This window comes from Macrosteles quadrilineatus, unplaced genomic scaffold, assembly GCF_028750875.1.
Source record: "Macrosteles quadrilineatus isolate MER2022 unplaced genomic scaffold, UCM_ALF_1.0 Scaffold_9__3_contigs__length_116548681, whole genome shotgun sequence".
Classification (NCBI taxonomy): domain Eukaryota; kingdom Metazoa; phylum Arthropoda; class Insecta; order Hemiptera; family Cicadellidae; genus Macrosteles; species Macrosteles quadrilineatus.
Genome location: NW_026542602.1, coordinates 44,956,439 through 44,978,286, shown reverse-complemented (window position 1 = coordinate 44,978,286; position 21,848 = coordinate 44,956,439). Strand labels below are relative to the sequence as shown.

Sequence of the window (21,848 nt, the reverse complement as noted above, 5' to 3'; positions counted from 1 at the left end):
ATAAAGAATTTTCGAATTTTATTTGAAAGGATTGACTGGTCAGATGATTTTAGAAGGTTGTTCAAAGAGTGAGGGAGAGACGTTTTGAGTTTAAAAAAAAGTCCACCATGCCACAACTTGTCAAAAAACAGTTTTACATAAAAAAAATGCAGCAGAACAGTACTGTTTTTGTCTAATGAGTTTTTTTTAGCACATCCAAACTAATCTGTGAGTTTTTGTAATGGAGTGAAAATTTAAAAACGTACGTTTTCATGTCCCTGGCCTTTTACTTCGTAGATACTGGATTTGTAGTTTATTATTATGTGTTTTAATATTTTTTGGGACGGGGGCAACATGTTACACACATTTATTTGGTTTTAAATAGGTTCTAGGTATTTTTTTCGTATTTTTAAAGTCTCAAAATTCACGACCATGACGTGTCCTTAGGGTACATGTTCCAACTTTCACGCTGTTTTTAGACTATTCATGCCGAAATATATAAAGCCATATTTTTATGTCATCAATGGTTATTAAACTTACAAAAAAGGAGCATATTATAATTTTATTGTCATCGCAAACTGACTACCATGACAAAATAAGTCTGTCCCTCGATTTGGAGTCACGACCATTTGGGAAAAAATTTCAACTTTGGAGCACGACAGTGGCAAGCCTGGCGTCGATGGAGTCAGTTGGTTTGAGAGACTAGTTCGAGGTGGGTACTTTCCTGTTAAAGGGAACATTCATTATTATCGATGATTTCTTTTCGATACATCGATTTCTTTTTCTTTACAATACTGTACATTACAAATTGACAGCTGATATTTAGGCTAAAATATAGTCTGTTATATGTAAAGAAATTAATCTGTTCTAAGCTAACCTAACATAACCAACCAAACTTGCTGTACCATTTAAAAATTCCGTTTGGTAACAGAAAAGGTGAGTGGAGAATATTAAATGGAGTTTTTAAATGTTACAGCAAGTTTGGTTAGTTTTGTTAGGTTAGTTTAGATCAGTTTTATTTCAATATTTTTTTAAAATTTTTGTTTGTCGATTCTGAACAATATTTATTTATCGTAGTGTCAGCTGATATGTTTCAATTTGTTAATATCGATATATCGGGAAAAAAATCATCGATAATAATGAATGTTCCCTTTAACAGGAAAGTACCTCGGGGTGTACGTCAGGATTGTAGTGCCGGTCGTTTCGAGTTGAAAGGATGAATTACAAGATTAATAAAGGAAAGATTGTGTTTTTTGTAATTTTGGTGTGTCCATGACCGTACGTAGTCATTCGATGAAGTAGACATGGTGTTCATTTTTGTTTATAAGATATTTCAATCAATTGCTAGATTAACCTAGAAGTCCACTTTATATCCTCGAACATGAGGTGCAGGGCTACCGCCAGAACAGAGCCAAATAACACGTAATTTCACGACCAAAGTTTCACGACCATCGCGGGTTTTTTCACGACCAATGCTGCCTTATGGATTATAGTGTGTTTGGTCATGACAATAACTTTAATATAATTGTAAATTGAACAGTTTAGTTAAATTGAAACACATATTTTTATTATAACTAACAGTATAATTGAAGGATTGCTTAGAAAGATTTAAATTATTCCAGAAAATTCACGACCGTACCGCTTGTCCCTGACCATCACGTTTATGATTTCTATCATAAAAATTTCAAAAATTAAAATTTATAGCAAAACATAGTTATAAAAATAATATTAACCATTTTTAATAATTCATTTAAACGTCCGTTATGGTCGTGACAGGATTTTGTGTTTTTCCACTAAAGATGCTCTTTTAAAAAATAGCTACCAAAGATATTGCGTTACCATGGACATTTTATAAAACTTCAAATGTTAATGAAATAAAAAAAATAATAAAAGTTTTGAAAAAAGGGGAAAAAATTTGCAAAGTGTTTTTCCTGAAAACGTACGTTTTTAAATTTTTACTCAATGGTGGAATGTTCTTTGTGGACTGATGATTAATATTTAATTTAATTTAATTTAACTAATCTACAGTCGAGGTTGACCTTTTGAGTATTATCTTTTCAAACAATTTGGATACTATAGGAAGCGGGCTTATGGGTCTGTAAGAAGATACGCCATTATGGGGTTTGCCTGGTTTCGAGATAACAACTATTCGTACAATTTTCAGTTGTTGAACTAATATTCTAATCGTAACAACATTAAATATAAATTTGGAATGCCTTTTCGGAGTAGTTTTTTATGTAGAATTTTGAACTTATCGGATCAACTTAAGTCAACTATCATTCAGTATAGTACCATCTGTTTTTGGTAGTCATATTACCATATTTTTTATTGTAAATTATTATTATTGTTACTATCGCTATAGTTTCTCATGTTTTATTTCTTGTTATTATTGTATTAGTGAATTTCCTATATAGGGAATAAGACCGTAGTACTCATGGTAAGACCTGGACCCGAGACCGTTTCAATTTTTCGTTTTGAGGTCCCTAGAGGCCAAAAACACCATCTGTTCAAATTCATATATATATGCGTCCGTTTAGCATTATAACTCGAACAAAAATGATCCGATTTTGATGAAATTTAGTACACACGTGTAAACCTACATTTATTCGAACGATTTCACGAACCAGCATGATCGAACTATAGGAACGGTGATGGGGTAAAAATAGGGTTTCCCATTTTTTACCTTAAAAACACAAAATTTCGCAACTTCTTTCCAGACCATTTTGCAGAGCTTAAAAAAAACCAAATAATTTAGTATATTGAAGCGTTATTGAGTGCGCCTAATGGTTACGGAGAAAATTCCAAAAACTTGTACATTTTAAAATTCCCATGTTATTATTATGGAGAATAAGTCAACTGGTTTAGTTGGTTTCGTTTGTTTTGTTTATGAATATATTTTGATCAAATTTGGAAAATACATTCATTTCTCTTTAAACTACAGTAGGTACTTTTTTACCCTCCCTGCTGCAGCAAACCTAAGTACTCGTTAAACTAATCCTATTTAAATAGGGAATAAATGTGCAATTTTCAAGGAGAAATTTTAGTGTAAATCCAATCAGGCAAATGAAAATTCACTAAGTCTGCAGGTTTGCTGCAGCGGGGGTATTTTCCACTTTGAAGTGGCTATGCCGTTGGGAAGTAAATACAAATGTAAATAAAAAAGTAACTTTATATAGTACTTTTGATAGTCTCTGTACAATATTCAAATGGCAGCTTTAAATGAATGAGGCTAGACTCGACTGGCTAGAGGCTGTTTTTTAGTAGTGTAGTTCTGTTCTGGGTTCGTTTTCGTTACGCGAGTGTTGTGTGTTATGTTTGTGCTTCTAGATAATATCTTTGGAAATATATTTTATTTTAATACCATTGTGTGAAATTTATCAATAATTTTCACTAACAATTTTAATTTACGTGATAGGATCCTTTAATCTTGTATTAGTTTGAGCTACTCACCGACGCAATGCAGTGAAATAATGCTCGTGATGGGATATGCTCGCAATGAATGTTCTCAATAATTGTGAAATTTTTAAGATTATCTTTGAAAATTCAATTGATATGGGGTCTTAACATGTCAACATTCTCAAATTTAATCGGAGGATAGTAAGTGCCTTAGTGTTAACCTATAATTGCCGTGAGTGTTTTTAGTGATAGCCTAGTAAAAGTGAGTTGTTCCTGAACATAACCTGGACGCAACTTCAATACCATTTGAGGATCTTGAATTCTGATTAAAGTCACATTGCAATCATCCATATGAATAGAGGTAAGTTTTAATTTCTGTTTTCTATCGATAGTTCAATCTTCATCTTACATCTCTCGTCCCCGTAATGTATGAATTAGGCTATGTTATGCCTATGTCCTAGTCAAGTTTAGGCTAGGCTACTTTAGTTTCAGAGGCCTCTTGTTAGTATGAATCAAACTTTCAGCTACTTTTAACATGCTGTGTCGGTCAAGTTAATTTAGGCCTATGTTTCTTATTTTCCCAATAGGCTAACAGGCCTCTTCATTCAATTTTTACTATCCTCAAGGTCCGAGGTCGCATATTTAACAACATTTATTCGATACAGGGGCCTCCAAACAAATTTGTAATTTTGATAGGCTTAGTTGGCCTATTGTTTATTTATTTATGGTTAGGCCTACACCATTTTTTAGAGTTGACATGCTGATTAATACAAATCCTACAAATACAATATTGAAAAATTGAAAGCCTAGCCTATCTTACTTTAGGTAGGCCTACCATATTTTTTGACTCCTGAATCCAAATAACGGCTGCACTTTACTTTATGTCCTACACTCATTCGAATGAAAATATTGATTATTCGATTGTTTCATTCAATATATTGTTTGGTTAGTTAGGTTAGGTTAACCTTACCTAACTAACTACTTAAATGATATAGCCTATCAAATGAAACAATCGATATAGGCCTATCGATCAGTATTTTCATTCAAATGAGTGTAGGACCTAAAGTAAAGTGCAGCCGTACAAATATTTTACCTTGAATACAGTAAGGTAAAGTTTAGGTTATAATGAATCGAATATAAGCCTGCTTATTCGAGAGAAGCCTCTGTTATTACCGTGGGTCTCCTGGTAAGACCTGGAACCAATTTACTTTTTGGTTTTGAGGTCACCAGAGGTTATAAAAACCATCTGTTCAAATTCTTGTATGGCCTAGGCTTAGAGGTTATGATGCCTATGACATTTTGTCTGAGGTTGACCTGAGCTATAACTTGACACAATCATGTCTACAAAACATCATAGGCCTAATGTCAACGACTGACACTGCCTGTGTTTACATTCTGCAGACGGGTTGTCCAGCTTGCCAACGGCTAATGGCTAGTATTTTTTTATTTATTTTTTTTTTTTGGTGAGAAGGGAAAATGCTTTTACGCACATAGGTAGCCAGCCTGTAGTGTGAGACTCCTGAATTTATCAGACTACTCACTAAAAAAATCCTCTATGCTCTGTTGGACACAGACCTGGAATTGTTTGTCACATTAAGTCAGGCTAACATGTGACCTAAGCCCACTGGTCTCGCACCGTTTCTGGCATTATTATTTATTTTTTTGTTATGACCTACACCGCATCCCGGTCAAGGTCGATCTTCTTGGCGCGAAGAACACCCTGGATGTAAAGTGACACACAGGTCCAATTGTCCTCACCCTCCATCATCATCGGTATGACCGTGTCCACCGACAGCAGTCCTACGAACTGTCGAGCCTCCTTTCCCAACGCTGGCAGTGGAAGAAAGTGTGTTCCACGTCATTGGGAATGCCTGGGCAGTAGCCTATATGCAATCGGGTGACACGGCTTTGCCCATCCTGAACAAGTACGACCGGAAAAAGCCGTGACCCGTCAGAAATTGGGTGAGGTAGAAGTTCACCTCTCCGCACCGCCGATTAACCCAAGGTTGGACTTGCTGTATCAGTCGCCTGGTCCAGAGCCCCCTTGTCTCCTGTTCCCAGCTCTCCTGCCACAGCTGGAAGGTCTGGGTGCGTTCCTCAATTCTTGCCTGGTCCTCCCCACGGCGCTGAGAAATTCCCTTCCTTTCCGCCGCCAAAAGTTTGACGGGGATGACTCCAGCAACCACCAGGACGGCGGGTTCGGACACTGTTCGATAGGCAGAGCCAGATGCTACCCTTAGTGCTACCTGACGCTGCACTCGGGCGAGCCGCATCCTATATCTCCTTATTGAGAGCGTCTGCCCACACTTCTACACTGTACAGGAGCACGGACTGGACCGCAGACATCAACAGCCTACTGCGGCTGGACCGCGGACCTCCGACATTGGCCATTAACCGAATGGCTAGTAATGAGAGATTTTCATTTATCGGTAATAGGCCTACTGAACTTAAATACCGTACTACTTATGTTCAGTTATTGCATTTTTTGCCTTATCTAGGCCTACCAAAATTAGACTATTTTATTTTTTTATTAATTAGGTTTAACCCTCCGAGTGTTATGTGTCGTAAAAGCGACTCATAACACATCCGCTGTAATGTGACTCACAAACACTGTTTACGGCGACGGCTCTGGGACTGACTGAATCGGATTGAACTGGATTGAGTTAGGTATCGTTTTTTTCAGCAGATGATGTCTGTTTCTATACGCTTTTCATTTTAGTTCCAAAAATATTGTAGCAGACAGCTGACGTGGGTATTTGTAAACAGCTTGGTTAACCTCGCACCGATGACTGATGTGTTTTATTACGTTTATCATTGTTTTAGTGTTAAAAATCAAAAGTAGTGATATACGTGGTGCATCATAAGATGATTTAAGTGATTTTGAAGGGCTGGTTGATGATCCTGAAGAAGTAGGTAGTGATATTGATGTAAATTATCAGCCAGATTCCTAGCTATGGTTAGGCTATGCATTCTTAGCTAAACGCTATGTACCGAAATCTGTTTTTTGCCCATAACTTATTTATTTGCAAAGGAACCTACTTCCTTATATTATTATATTTTTGGAATCCTCATAAAATTCTGAACAAAGTGGCTATTTGATCTTATCACGTTTTGAATCCCTACGGCTACTCGGACTCAGGAGTTGTTCCACCGAGATTAAAATATTTGTAGACCTATAAATTATAACAATTTATTGAGCGCAAACACATAAATTTTTTCATTTATTTTATAATTTTTTTAAAGTGTTAACCCCACAAAAATTGTTGAACATTTTTTTTGTAATGTTTTGTATGTTACATTGAAGCCCATAATTTTCAAAACAAAATGATATATAAAACAGTACATACTTTACATTGTTTTTAAGTTTCAAAGCTATACATTTTAATAAAACCCTGCGATTGCGCAATAAATGGGCGAACATTAAGACCAAAACTAGAGACACTTGGAGGGTCAAATAAAGGAGACATTTTTTAGCAACAGTAAAAGTTTCTATTAAAAAAAAAATAACAAGAACTTAATAGAGCACTTTATAGGCTACCTTTGGCACTTTTGGGGCCTACTTCACCCTGAAAACTGTATTTGAGAATCAAGAAAAATGCTAGAAATCGGCGGTTTTAGGTGCATGAAAAACTTCTTGGGTTACAGTTTCTTAACTGGGCTATGCTAATATTGGCTAACTTATTAATGCTATTCATTATAGGCCTATAACATTTTTTAATTGATTGTTGAAACTGAACAATATTTATTTACTGTAGGGGCCTATCCTTATCTTAGTTGTCAACTGTTATGTTTCAATTTGTTATTTAATCAATGTAAGATATTGGATAGAAAAATAAAATTTATCGATAGGGCCTATATAGGGTATGTATAAATCATTGATGATAATGAATGTTCCTTTTAACAGGAAAGTAGGCTACCCAAATGAGTTAAGGCAATTTAACAAAACCACAATTTAAGTTAGGCCTACTTGCTATGTAAATAGGCCTAAGTTATTAGGCTACTTTTTTTGCAACAGGGTCAGTCCACAATCAACACACTTTTAACATATTTTTTACCTTGCCATCATAGATTATGATGGAAATTGTGTTTTTGGTTACAGAGGAAATTAAATCAATTTAAAATTCCCATGTTATTCTTATGGAGAATTTAACTTAGTTAACTGTTGTGTAGTTTGCTTGTTTATGGATAAATTTAGATCATACTTGGCAAATTTATTTACCGTAGGCCTATTTAATACTAAGCTATCCATATTTCACTATGAACACACTTATTTACCATCTCTACTTATTTACCCAATCTTATAGATTTAATTTAAAATTCAATATTGGTAAATTGAAATTTGCATAGTCTGCATGTTTGCTGCGGGGGGGATTTATTTTGATCTCTCATTTCTTAACACAAACAAACAGTTCAACAAGAAAACAGTCCGCTACTAGCACAAAGCATTTGTCTCCGCACGTAAACTGACTGTTTATCCCAATAGTAGATGCGCGAGCATCCATAGTGGCGGCCACTGGTGGCTTTGTCTGAAGGCTCCCATTTATTATCGCTTGTCAATGTTCCGCGACGAGTTGCCGCCACTCCGGTTGCCAGCGATTACCAGCAAGCAGTTGCACGAGGAGACACTGCTCGGCCACTGTCCTGGTTGGCAACCAGTGGCGGACATTGGTGGCCACCACCAGTGGCCTCGTGTGATAGGACCCTAAGACTGAGTGACAGCTTGAGCATCACTAATCGTATGTGTGTGTCTAGACTTGTTTCAATGGATACCAAGCCTGGAGCGACAATTAAGTCGCAGAGCTGTCTCTGGTAAATTGGGTCCAGGAACAACAGTTGCGGGACTTTCCCTCGAAACTGTTTTCTTAGTGTGCGCACCCCAATTTAACTAGGCTTTTAACTAGGCCTCCTTAGTATTTAACTAGACCTAATATGTATATCTTCTTGACAGGTCTTATGTATAAATCACCAAAATATTAGCTAACTCTCATTTTGGTGTTTCAGGTACCTACAATGTGGATAGTAGGCACACCTCTATACAGGTAAGTGAGCATGCTTTTGTAGTACTCTTAAACAGCAGATTTTCTGAGAGAACCAAATATTTGTATTTTGTAATGCATTTCCTCTTCTTTGAACTTCAGGAAATCTTCAGCAGCACTACAGAAGAAAACAATTGACACTCTGATCCCCTGTTAGGTTTTGCTTCGTTTTAGGTTGACATTATGTCTGACTTTTAATCACTGTAGGCTATTTATTAGACATCATTCTTACAGTTGGCCTAGTCATCGAATAAAAATAAAACATTTCCGGTTTGAAATAGGTTTAAAATTCTTTTAGTCAAGCTATGTAACTATTTAAACAGCTTTAAGGTTAGACATTTTAGTTGAGTGTTTAAAAATACTTAGGCTACCCTAGTCTATAGTGTAACTTAATAGACATGTTAAGATTGGTTAATTTCCAATACGCTTTTTGCTTTTGGTGTTAAATTTTCTACTTTTCAATATTCCAGAAAGTTTTCACGGTCGGGCATGGTAACATTTTTGAAGACTAGCCTATAAGTTGATTACCGGATAATTAACCTTATTATCGTATGGAATGTAAAAATTAGAGTAGGCCTACATGAATTCTATTTAAAATTCATAATTTATTTTGTGTTAGGGAATTTTTAGTGAGGGAATTTGAAGATGGAGCGGGATTCCATATCTTTTATAGTGCAAAAATGTATTGTTGAGTTCTAATTGTACTCTACTCTTTTTTGTAAAATTCCCATTTTAATAAATACTTACGTTATTTAGTGTTAGGGTAAGTAGCCTACAATAGGCTAAATAATTGTCCCAGAAGATGCTGCACAGCAAGAAGTTAAGTAAAACGCTTTTCTTAGGAGAAAATATTTGGTTCTCATGAATAACTCAGAATATTGGCCTAATCCTAATACCCAAAATAATATACAAATAATAGGTAATTCAATTGTTAAATCAAGCCTGACTCTTTTTAATTTTTAACATCTCTAAACAATTTTTACCGTCTTATACTGTACAATTTACCCTGTACACTTCAATTTGGCGTAGAATACATTTTAAACTTTTATCACACTTATCAAAATCAAAATTTAACAATTTTATGAAATTGTTACAAAAATTACACCGTAAAAAATTAGTTGATTTTTAAATTATTAAATGTTTCATCAGTTTAAATATCTGTGTTTTACATTAGCTGGATGAATTCAGTTGGTTTGTCAATTATTTGGTCAGTTGTTTTCTGAGTCTGATAGTTGATTTATAGAAGTTGTCGATGATAGGGACAGGTTGATTTCAGTGTTGTCGGTTGGAATTAGACTATAATTTGTTGCTGTTGTGGTTTGGTATTTAGAGTCTTGTTGTGGGTGTCAAAAGTACGGTACACTTGAGTTCCTTAATCGAAAATTCTGGCAAAAGGTTAAAACATAAAATTTGTTATATATTTATGTAACATTTTAAAATAAAATTAATACTAATTGTGTATGTGTTCAACTATAGGAGAATGCATAAAAAAACATTTCCATAAGCTAATTCTTTACAAAAATTCTCATTTTCTCATAAAGTAAACCCTCATTAATCTTGACTTGGGTATTCAAGTTGTCTATTAATCAATTCAATATTGTTTATTCAATTCAAACACAATAACAAAGGGCATTATAACACTAACATACATAAGCCTCATAAAAGGCTTGTCCGTAGCATTTCTAGATTTAACTTAAGTGTCTTATTCACGCATCACGTTGAGTCCTTTTAAAGTGCTGTTCTGAGATTGTTTGGACAACCCTTTATAATGTAACACCTTTCATAGAAACAAAATTGAATAGTGTATACTAATTTAAAAAAGCCGAACAGTGTTCTACGAACTTTGTAACAAACGTTTTTTCATACCTCTACTCCTTCCTTAGGAAACACTTAATTTTTTCTTTAAATTGTTTATTTCATAAAATTTTCAATGGTTTCTTCCATTCTCTAACAATATGATTTTTAATAAAATTGTACATATCAAATGGCTTAGTTTCCAGTGCATAAGCTTGTTGACAATTTTACAGACTGCTAGAAAATGGCTGTTCATTGAGCCAATAGCATAGTAAAGGGGTGCATCGATTAAGGAGGGTTTACTGTATACAAACAATTTTGGGGTTTTTGGTGGGTTATGTGAACAAATACTTTAACTGAATGAATGCTTTTAAACATTTTTTCCTTGCTAATTGGGTCTAGTTTAGGTTAGTGGAACTCAAGTGTATATCTGGGTTTTGTCAGTTGTCGTTGGTTATTCTTTCTGGAAGGATATTGGTTTGATGTTAGGGTTGTTGGATGTTTTAAGGCCTATTTGGGTGGATATTGATAGTTGTCAAATTGATGAGATTGTTGATGTTTAGGGAGTCAGCTCTATGTAAACACAGTATAATGTTTTGTTTTAACTGTAGCTTAAATCAATATTTTTTTACAAGATAATAATGGTGAAATGTTAAAAAACTATACACTAAATACAATTTTAAAAGTTTTGAATGTTTTTTTTTAGCTACTGTACAGTATTTATGCCCAAGCAAGTTGAAAAAATGTAAAATTCATAAATAACCCCAAAATGGCAATTTAAAATAATAGAGTAAACACAGTATAATGTTTTGTTTTAACTGTAGCTTAAATCAATATTTTTTTACAAGATAATAATGGTGAAATGTTAAAAAACTATACACTAAATACAATTTTAAAAGTTTTGAATGTTTTTTTTTAGCTACTGTACAGTATTTATGCCCAAGCAAGTTGAAAAAATGTAAAATTCATAAATAACCCCAAAATGGCAATTTAAAATAATAGATAAGGGCTTAATTCTTTTTAATATGTTCACTGGAACAGATAGCTTAACAGAGTATCATCACAAAACTTAAACTAACCTAGATACATTTAACATAAATTCTTAAAATATTTTTATCAATTGACCTATTTATTTAGCTGATGAAGCAAGTTTAATAAGAACTTCTCTTAAGATTTGTAAAATATTGTCCAAAATTATAGTTAAATTTGATTGAGTTTGTAAACTGGAAATCTGCTGTCTTTAGAGTGCATTTGTGTGACTTCTTTGTAGACTTTATTTTTATACTTTTCAATAAATGATTTCGGTGTTTTGAATGGACAACACTCAAATGTGTCAAATGTCAAATTTGTAATTTTTACCACAAAATTGTTTATGTAAATATTTAAATCCACGGGTTTTCAAGAGATTCTTATTCACATCAACATTTCAGTGTGACCTACAGTATACTCCCTCTTATCTGGACACCTTTTAACCGGACATCGGTTTAACTGGACTACACTTGGTAGACGTGACATCTCTTAATCCGGATAATTTTTATTAGCACATTGGTTTAACCGGACTAGATCGGCAGGAAGTGGGCGGTACTGAAACGACTGTTCTCGTGGGAAAGATTTGAGACCAGTGATTACGTGTCTAAATACTATGCTCTCCTAACTTTAAGTCAAATACTGTATAGAGTATGCATTTAAACGGTCCGTCTTAACGAGATTTTGGGGACATCGGTTTAACCGGAAAAACCGTTATCTGGACTGGCCTCGGTCCCGAGGGTCCGGATAAGGGGGAGAGTCTACTGTAAAATGTAAAAAATAATCTTAACAGTAAATCTCTGTTGCTTGAAGTGTTGTCCAGTTATTACAGTAAAACTTGTTGTACCACTGTACACGTGTACAATGTTCGTGTTTTATTTATAATTACAAATGTACAATGGAAATATTACTTACTAAATGCAAATTTGTATAAGAAAGCCAGAAAGTCGTTGGTGTTTGTTGAATCATTTAATTCAACAGTTTGACCACTGATTTCACCAACTTAACCATTGAAATTCTTCCTTTAACCTGATTGTTTATTTAAGGTAAGTAAATTAGCATTTAATTTTTAAATATAATTATATTATTTACAGCAATATTTTTCATTATTTTGTCTGCTGTAAACTTTCTTTTAAGTACCTACTGTCTAGTTACTTAAGGAGATAATTTTAGCTTAATTTATTTGTTATTAGGCTACCCACATTTACCCTAAGAAGGTCCTTTCCATATCTGTAGTTTTGATTGTGTATTAATTGTTTTACTGTCAAGTAGTTTAAAAATTATTTTGATCTAATTTCATTTTAAAGAGGGACCTTTTAGGTGAATGTGTTACACCTACTAAAATATATGTAAATTTCTCCTTAGCTATATGCAATATTTAAGCATTTATTTTCATTTCTTTAGGTTTTTTGTCATAATAAAAATTTTTCTATTACTACGCTGATACTATACAGTAGGCCTAATTGTATACTAATTATTATGATAGGTTATTTTTATTACGATGCTAAGATTTCGATCATTAGATTTAAATGTGTTTTTGTTAATGTTAATATTTATCATATTCAGTAAAATATTCAAATCAAAATGTTTAAATCTTGTGTTTTAGCTTGAGAAACATATTTTACGGTCAGAATCTGTTTATAACCCACCAACAGTTAAATAACCCCATGAGCAAAAGTTAACTCATCAAAATGGAAGTTTTTCAGGCTGGATAGTTATTTCACTGTTACAATTAAAAAAATATTGTTGGCCTATTTAATATTAGGCCATTATAATAATAATTAAGGTTATGTAACTTATTTAAATAAAATATACTGACTAAACCTTACAGGTTCTAGTTGCTTTTAATATATTTTACGACAGGTAACAGATTCTGACCGGTTTGGGTTTTGTAACTTTTATTCTAGTTCCTGCAGATTCTGTGATGCTATTCGACACAGCAATGCTACAGATCTTGCCTACTACATGAAACAGGCTTTCCATATTAATATATTTTTCAGGTCTTGAAGTTTGCAGCGTTGTCTAGAATTTGTCATAGTCAAAAAATCATTTCTTTTAAAGATGCATGTGTAATTCAGACCCAAAGTGAATGAGTTTTATAGTATGTTCAATTGTTTGAAACATTTAATTGTAGTTTATTTGTTTGGATTGTAGATTGTACTGTATTTAATTGCCTGGATATTTCAAAGGTTTTCTGTTTGGTCAGCCTGACAGGTATAAAGGTATGTTTATTTTAGTTACCATTTTTATTAACCTGATAGACAAACATTTTTATTCATAAATCTTTAAAAGCTAATCAAAAAAATTTAAATGTTTGCAGTTTACTTTTGTTAGTACTGGCCCCTTAACTAAATGAGGGAAAGATTTAGATTTTATATGTTTTTAACAAAATAATATTTAATCATAATTTTTGCTACTTTACTGATTTTTTTGTGTTGAATGTGGTGTCGTTTGATAACAATAAATAATGATTAATTTAAATTGCTGTAAAAAATATGATGGACTGTAATTTTTTTGTCAACATAACATTTTAAAGCTTTCTTATGATTTGAATAAATATACATAAAATTTCTGAATTTCATTTAGAATTGTCTAACATTGGGGTTTTAAAACTAAGTACAGTATTTAGAAATAGCATTTACTATAAAATTAATTTATTAAAGTGTCATATTGTTTCTATCAATGTTGGTTGGGCATTAGATGTTTGGTCTCTTTCTACATCTAAATACAATTATTGTTGATTGGTTAAATAAAACTTGCTCACAAGATGCGATTTCCACATCTTTTAAAACCTCACATGAATTTTCAACAAAAGACTCAAAAGGAGAGCTATAATCATATTTGAAGGTGCAGTCTGAGAACACATTTCCATAATTTAGTATTTATATTGATCTTATTTAACTGTAATACCGGTATGGTATTTTAACACTTAAAAAAAATTTCCCAATAAAATCCAGTGAGCAAAAACACATATTCAAAATTAAAAATTTGTAGATGCAGGCTGCTAACATATACCAAATACTTTCATCTTCCCCTCCAAAATACTAAAGATGGAGACAAATCCTCATCTTTCCCCCCATAGTTTCCCGCTGTTTGCTGGTGGTTTGCGGTTTGCTTGCAGGTGTGAAAGGCGTGTACAAATGTCAACGTTGTCACCGTGTTTACTCCGTGCAGACAACGCTCAACCGTCATATGAGGTACGAATGTGGCGTCAACAACCTCTTCCATTGCGGCAAGTGTCCGAAGGCGTACAAACGTCGCTACTTGCTGGCTGAACATATTAACAAGTATGGCCACTATTGAGAACCCTGAAGAAGCGTGGTGTTAGGTTTAGGAAATTTGAATACGTTCCATCGATATCTATAACTACAACTGGAGCACACGCTCTGTGCTACGTGATTAGTCCAGCCGCTCGGCTCCAAATAATACTAAACTGTCTCTCATTCACATTTCATTACATCTTTTGCTTTAATATTAGGCCTACTGTCCACAATAACTGGATTTAAATGCATTACAGTTATGCATTATATCTGCATGAAACTGCAGATATAATGGTACAGGTTTTATATCAAAATAGTTTGGTGCTTATAATGACGTAAACTATACGATCTACGTACTTTTGTGGCGAGTAAAACAGTGAATCCTGCATTTAAATGGAGCAATATCAGTAAAGATACATAAGTTTTTATCAATGAAAACAAAGTAGCTTTGTATGAAGTGTATTGCTGCAGCCGTACACAGGTGGTTGGACTGATATGAGCCTAGTTTTGAGCGTTATGGCTTGCAATCCAGTCGTAGCTATAGAGATCGGTGGTTCCCTCTGAAGCTATCAGTTTTGACCAATGAATGATTTAAAAGACTATCTTTATATAAATAACGAAAAGTTGTATAACTGGAAGTTGTGACTGTAAAGTATTATAGGAGAGAATGATTAAAGACTGTCAAGCAATAACTTGTCCGGATTTGGTTGGTTTGTATGGGCTTAGGAGGGCACCTTTGAATCCTATTTAGATTTAGTCTGTTTATAAGAGGTCTCAACTCCAAAAATAAGGTTAGGTTGTGAATTTGCATTAAAATCACGTCAACTTCAAAAATAAGGTTAGGTTGTGAATTTGCATTAAAATCACTGAAGTATACGTTTTAATTATTTTACTTTGTTTTACAAGTTAATTTTAACTTGGTACTTATTAGTATTTTTATAAGACAGTATTTTAGAGTCAGTTTTTCTAATCCCTTAGTAGGCCTACTCTGTGATAAGGTTATTAAATTAGTCTGAACTAATGATAAATACTGTTGAGAGAAAACTATTTTATACTGTGTTTTCAACTATCATCAAAGTGGTTTTGCTCAAAGTAATTTCTATTTCTGTAAAAAACCAATGTAATAGGTTTCAATGAGCAAAACATTTTTAATTGTAGGTTGTAGGATTTTGATTGTGTATCATTTTGTATTTTCTAGTCCTATGTAGTCTTTTGTGTGGGTTTAGTTTGTAGTTGTTTTACTATGGTTTAATTTAAATTTAATTTAATCATTGTGTGTTTAGGAAATATTTGTATATATTACTGTTACCATTGAAAACTCCTTTTACAAGACTGATCCTTAACCACTGCAATATTTAAGACTGATATCCATTAGCAATATAAGTTACTATACTGAACAATATGTTTCAACAAATAACATTTATTGACGAGCTAAATAATTTTGTTATTGTCAAAGCCTATTGAAAAACATTTGAGTTTTATAATGGGAGTGCTTTGTTGAATTTTTACGACGCAAACATTATTATATAAAAGATAAGTAATATTCAGTATAAATTAAAAATATTCTTTAATGATTGAAACACATAATGTAATAAATAATTTGTTGATGTCTCATTTAAATTTACCATATTTTACCATTCACAAGACTGATTCAGAATTTGATATTCTGAAAATGTGTTACTTTTCTTTTAGTCCATACTGTAGTCCATTTATTAATCGTTAATGAAGCATAATAGAACATATTGTATGAAATATTTTTTACTTATTTTTTTGAGCATGATTTAGCCTACAATGATTATACAGTAGCTGGATATAATTTGTATACATTAGTTTATCCTAATTCAATTAATAAGACTGTTTACTTATCGTTAACAAATATTTGTGATTTACAAATAAATTATGTGCCATCTATACTCTTATTTATTTTACAATGTAAGTTATTTATTTACCAATAAATTACACTTTATAAATTTTGGTAGTTTTATTTAAACTTTCCTTTAATCATGTTAGTTTTTATTTAAAATCTATAAGGTTTTGGAAATCTCATTCTTACATGCCACCAAGTATTAATGTTTATCAAAAAATTTTTTTTCGGTTGAAAACCTATAGGCCTAAACAAGTTTTGAGATATGCAATTATACATATTGAAACGTTTGAAAATAAAGTTTTTGTGGCTGGTAGTGTTTATTTAAATTAAAATTTCAAATTTCAAATACAAATCGTCAATTCCAAATAAATTTGAGGTTTATTTAAACAAAGGTTTGGATGTGGAATTGAGTATGTGTGTGTTTTAAGGCTAATCACACTCAATGGCTGCTGTTAATCGTTGTCAAAAATGTTTTCATGAGTAATTTTTGATAAGACATATATTTAATTTTTCAGTGCAGCCAGTTCAAAACATTTCTTTTAAAAGAAAGTCGATACCTACCGGTATTTGGTTTAGTAGGCCTTGATACAACTTCATATAAATTATAAGGATATTTGTGGATTAGCTAATGCACTCTATACATGCACTCTATATATTTGGTTGCACAATCTTAGCAAAATTTACTCAAGAACGACCTTAGCATGTATTTATTGTGACAGCAACATATTTTTGAAACAGAAAAAAAAATGGAAAAAATATCCATGTCAAGGCATTACATGTCACGTTAGTTATCACTAATTTGAAACTATTTTAATTTCAAAGTACTTAATATATATTTTATAATTATTGAATGTGCCTCAATAACTAATTATCTTGTGATGAATAGAAGACATACTGTGTACAAATGTATACAGTATTTTATAATTACAAATATAGAAAATTTAAACAAAAAAGGAGAAATGTCTCAAGTGGAAACTGAGAGAGGAAAAATCTAAAGACATTTTTAGCATTTTATAAGCAATGTCAGACTAGCAGGTCAGATGACTTCAAGGCTTAACAGAAACTTGGATTGAAAGTCAAAATAATTTCACCCAAAACTACCAACTTTATGGGACAGATAAAAATGTGTTTCTCTAAAGCCTATCATATGATAAAAGCTTTTAGATTGCTTCAGTTACTTAGTGTATACCCATAATTCTTGGAAATGTAGAGTTAATACTTAGAGGGTAGCCTATATGGAATGTAGGTGCCTACACACAAAATTTTAATATTAAATCTTAAAATAAGTACCATTAATTTTTAATGTAAAAGGTTATAACTAATTCATAGGGTGTTTTAAAAAACACAACCCAATTTTCAAGCACTGCATAAGACTGATTGGTGACAAAATACGCTCATATGTTGGTATGCCTGTTTTCTTTACTTGCTGATTAGCTGATCCTGTATTGATGTATAGTTATCTGTGAGGTCTAATAGTGTTATTGGGAATTTATTTAGACTCAACATGGGGGTTCTGCAAGCTCAAAGTATGTATTAGGTCAAATTTTTTTTACAACAATAGATCTGGTTTTCTTAAACCTTTTTTACCAAGTCACTCTCTATAAATTGTTTATTTATTAGGTACTCGAATCACACATGGAATCTTTTCAAACCTTTCTTAGCTTAAAACCATAGATTTACTTTTAATGTATTTTACTAGGCTACAGTACATACTCTTTGACCTTACGAAAACACCATGTTGAATATTATTTACAATAAATTCCCAATAACTCTTAACCTCATATAATCATGCTACAACGCATATCAACTGATCGGTAATGAAGTAAATAAAACAGGTTTTATGAGCTTGTGTCATTAAATGGTGTCTCACAGTAATTTAATTTGGGTTGGGTTTTAAAAGAAAACACCTTGTTAACTGTTCTAATAAATGACTTCTGGAGATCTGTCATTGACACTACTTACAGTAAAACCTTAATAACAAGACTCTTATGGGGATTATCATATAAGACTTTTTGACTTCTTATTGAGGTTTGCAATAACATGTAACTAAAGGGTAAAATAAATTCAATTGGATTTGAAAATGACACTTGCCAACAAGGGTTACTTGTTATCGAGTGTCTTGTTATCAAGGTTCCAATGTATTACAATAACTGTTCTACTAAGTTGAGGTGAAGATGAAGCTAAGTGAAGGTGGGGTGAAGAAAGTTGAAGAGATGACGAGAAGAAGAATGAGAATATAATTTTTCATTGATTGATTTTATAGTCAATGTGCTTTCTTTAACACGTTCGCTGCTACAGACGTTCCGGAACGTCAAACGGGCCACGGCGCCAGGAGCTAATAAAGTTCCGGAACGTCGCCGTTCATCGATGTTTAACGTTACCATGGATCAGCCAGCTCGTCACGAGCGTCCTATATTTCTTTGCAGCTCGTGGGGATGTACTTTTTTGACAATAAAAGATATAGTTTCCCAAAATCACCACCAGGGTCGTTTAGAACAGGGCTTTGTCCCACCTCTTTCCTGCAAGATAGCGACACTACTTTACCGACTGCAACCTGGGTAGTGCTGCTATCTATCAGAATCACTTAGTACTATGTCCAAAGCCAGTTTTATTGCAGAACATTGCCATCAAACAACTACTGTTTTTACTGTAATTCAGTGTATCGGCAGCAATGTTTACGCAGTGGCGAGCGTTAGTTCAGCTCCTGGCGCTGTCCCGGCATCTAGCGGTCAGCAGCGAACGTGTTAAAGGGAATTTTGTCCCATTAAGGGGTTGTAGATGGACTGGTAGACCAAAATATGGTTAAAATGCCGTACAGTTAATGTGCTTCACTACTTACTTAAAAAAAATCTGAATGCTCCATTCAACCCAATGAAAGGTAGAAGGGGTACCCAAACAGTCCCAGAATATTGGGAAATTCCTTCATATTTAGTATATTTCACTAAATCCAGACTGTCATCAATCCAGATGCTTATCAAAGTTGGCTGACACTGTAGTTTTATGTTAGCGGTTAAGTTACCTACTGAGCTTGTATTAAGTTCAGATTTATTCTACCTATTTTATGTAGAGTATGATTTATTTCAAACAAGGAGTGCTCAAATTGTTTCCGTAAGCTACTGCCTTTCTTCATAAAAAAATTGGACTTGCATTACTTTGCACTACTTAGAACCCTAATTATTAAATTAAATGGATCCTAATCATAAATCACGCTATTTCAAAAAATACCAAACAAATGTTAAAGTCTTATGAAATTACTAGATGACCTTAAACAATAATTTTACCTACAACATATAAACTTGGATTAACCATACTTTCTCATAAATTTACCATTCAGTTCATGTTGAAGGTGTGTATAAATTTACTTGTTTTTGTTATTTCACCTATTTCAATACTGGTTCAACCAAAAATAAACGGATATAAGAATAGCTCGTCCTCTGGTTTTGGATGGTAACCACATTTCACAACCACCGGCTTTATAACCATATTTTGGATTTTTATCAATATTTTTTTTATTTTAATTTTGAAATTAACTCTTGAACTTGATTTTAAGCATTCTTTTTGTAAAATATTATACTGTAAATAACTGTATCTTTTCAAGAACAAATCATAAAGTTGTCCCAAAAATTAGAGAAAATTCTTAAGAAAATAAGCTTCACATTTTTTGAGATGAGAAGTTAACTCTTACACCTATAGTCAATCTTAAACTAAATGGTTTTATTTTCATTAGGAGTCCGCCACATTTGCCCTGATTGCAATAAATCTTACTCTCTGGCCACTAACCTGAATCGCCATCGCAAGTTCCAGTGCCGCCAACAACCCAAGTTTAAATGTCCCTTCTGCCCGCAGAGAACTTGGCTTAAGTTCAACCTTTTGCCTCACGTGAGGAGCAAACATCCCGACAAGCTCGATATTTACTTCATCTTAGACAAAGGAGCGGCTCTTCAGCCCATGGACGTAGAGTTGGGATCAAGTGGAAGATGAAATGTTCTGGTTAAGGGAGGTGAAATGTTGTCTTGATAACCAAGGGAGATTTTTTTAATTGAAGACTCATTCAGTGATTTTACACTTTAGTTTTCGTTTTCTGTTTATTAAGTGCATATTGTTACAACTATTCAATGATAAATTGTGTGAATTGATGACCAATTTACTTAACAACAAAATTATAAAACACAGGAAATTTTTTTCTTTACGGTTAGCGTAGGTAGGTTCACAAAGAGCCAATTGAAATCTTGCGGTCAATCAAATAAGTCAACTTTTTTTTAATCCAACAAGTATTATCAACGTTGATCATAAGATTCCTTCGGCTTAAATAAAGAGAAAATCAAGAATAATAATATCATAGATAAAACATAACCTACTACTAGATTTGTCATCCTTATGGTACAGCTGAAGCCAATTTTATTGTTAGTTCTGTACGTCCAACTGTCGAGGTTGTGTTTTGTTTACTTTTTGTTTCTTGTTATTTCAGTCATTTAAGACACATTCAAGCAAATAAAACGATATAATTATAAACAATAACTGGTCCCCTAGTAACCAATAGTAAAGCACAAATCATGAAAATAACCCTAAAATAATAGAAACAAAATTTTGTCTACCCCAGCGATCAGTATGGACGTACATAAACTAGACACGAAAAACTAGCTTCAAAATTTACAATGGGATGAGGAGTCTACGATGATATTTTTTCCAAAAGGCTTCGTTAACCAGATATCTGCCACTTTGTATTTGTATTTTTTTGTATTTTATCTTTGCATTTTTTAACCGATCTTTATGAAACTTAGTACCTATGTAAGGTAAAAGAGACCCATGTTAGAAAAAAATTCATCTTGATTTAACTTAAAAAATGGCGGCCATTTAAAATTTTTAAACTAAAATTTTAAGGACACTTTTATTTAGCATTTTTAATTCCCTATCAAACGATACCAAGTTCAAAAAGATCGAATAAGAAATAGCTAAAATATTACGATTTTTAGTTGTAAATGGGGTTGAATAAGGCATAAACTAGTCAGGTTTGCCCCATTTCACAACTAAAAATCTTAATATTTCAGCTATTTCTTATTCTATTTTTTTAACTTGGTATTGTTTGATAGGTAATTAAAAGTGATAAATAATGTGTTCTTGACATTTTTTCATAAAACCAGTCGTTTTAGAATAATTTCAGTTTTTAAAACTTAAAATGACACGCCAAATTTTGAAATTGTAAGTTGAATCAAGATGAATTTTTTTTCTTTCATGGGTCTCTTACATACATACCAAGTTTCAAAAAGATTGGTTGTAAAATTTCAAAGATTAAAATGTTAATATAAAAAATACAAAATGGCGGATATCTGGTTAACTAAACGATTTTTGAAAAAATATTATCTTTGATTTTCTCTTTATTTTAACCCAAGGAATCACTACGTAAATTATGTTCCCACCTTTTTTGAACACTCTAAAAAAAATCAAGACCAATAAAAAAATAAAAAAAATAAAAAATCAAATCAATAAATA

The 21,848-nt window shown here is 32.8% G+C and overlaps 1 protein-coding gene and 1 long non-coding RNA gene across 9 annotated transcripts in view; both read left to right on the top strand.

Moving 5' to 3' along the window:
* Nucleotides 1-21,848, top strand: part of LOC129003810 (longitudinals lacking protein-like) — a 586,728-nt gene that overhangs the window by 333,973 nt on the left and 230,907 nt on the right. The window lies entirely within an intron of this gene.
* Nucleotides 12,480-16,132, top strand: LOC129003822 (uncharacterized). Its single transcript, XR_008491647.1, has 3 exons — nt 12,480-13,453; nt 14,353-15,287; nt 15,335-16,132. It is a non-coding gene; the product is annotated as an uncharacterized LOC129003822 (long non-coding RNA).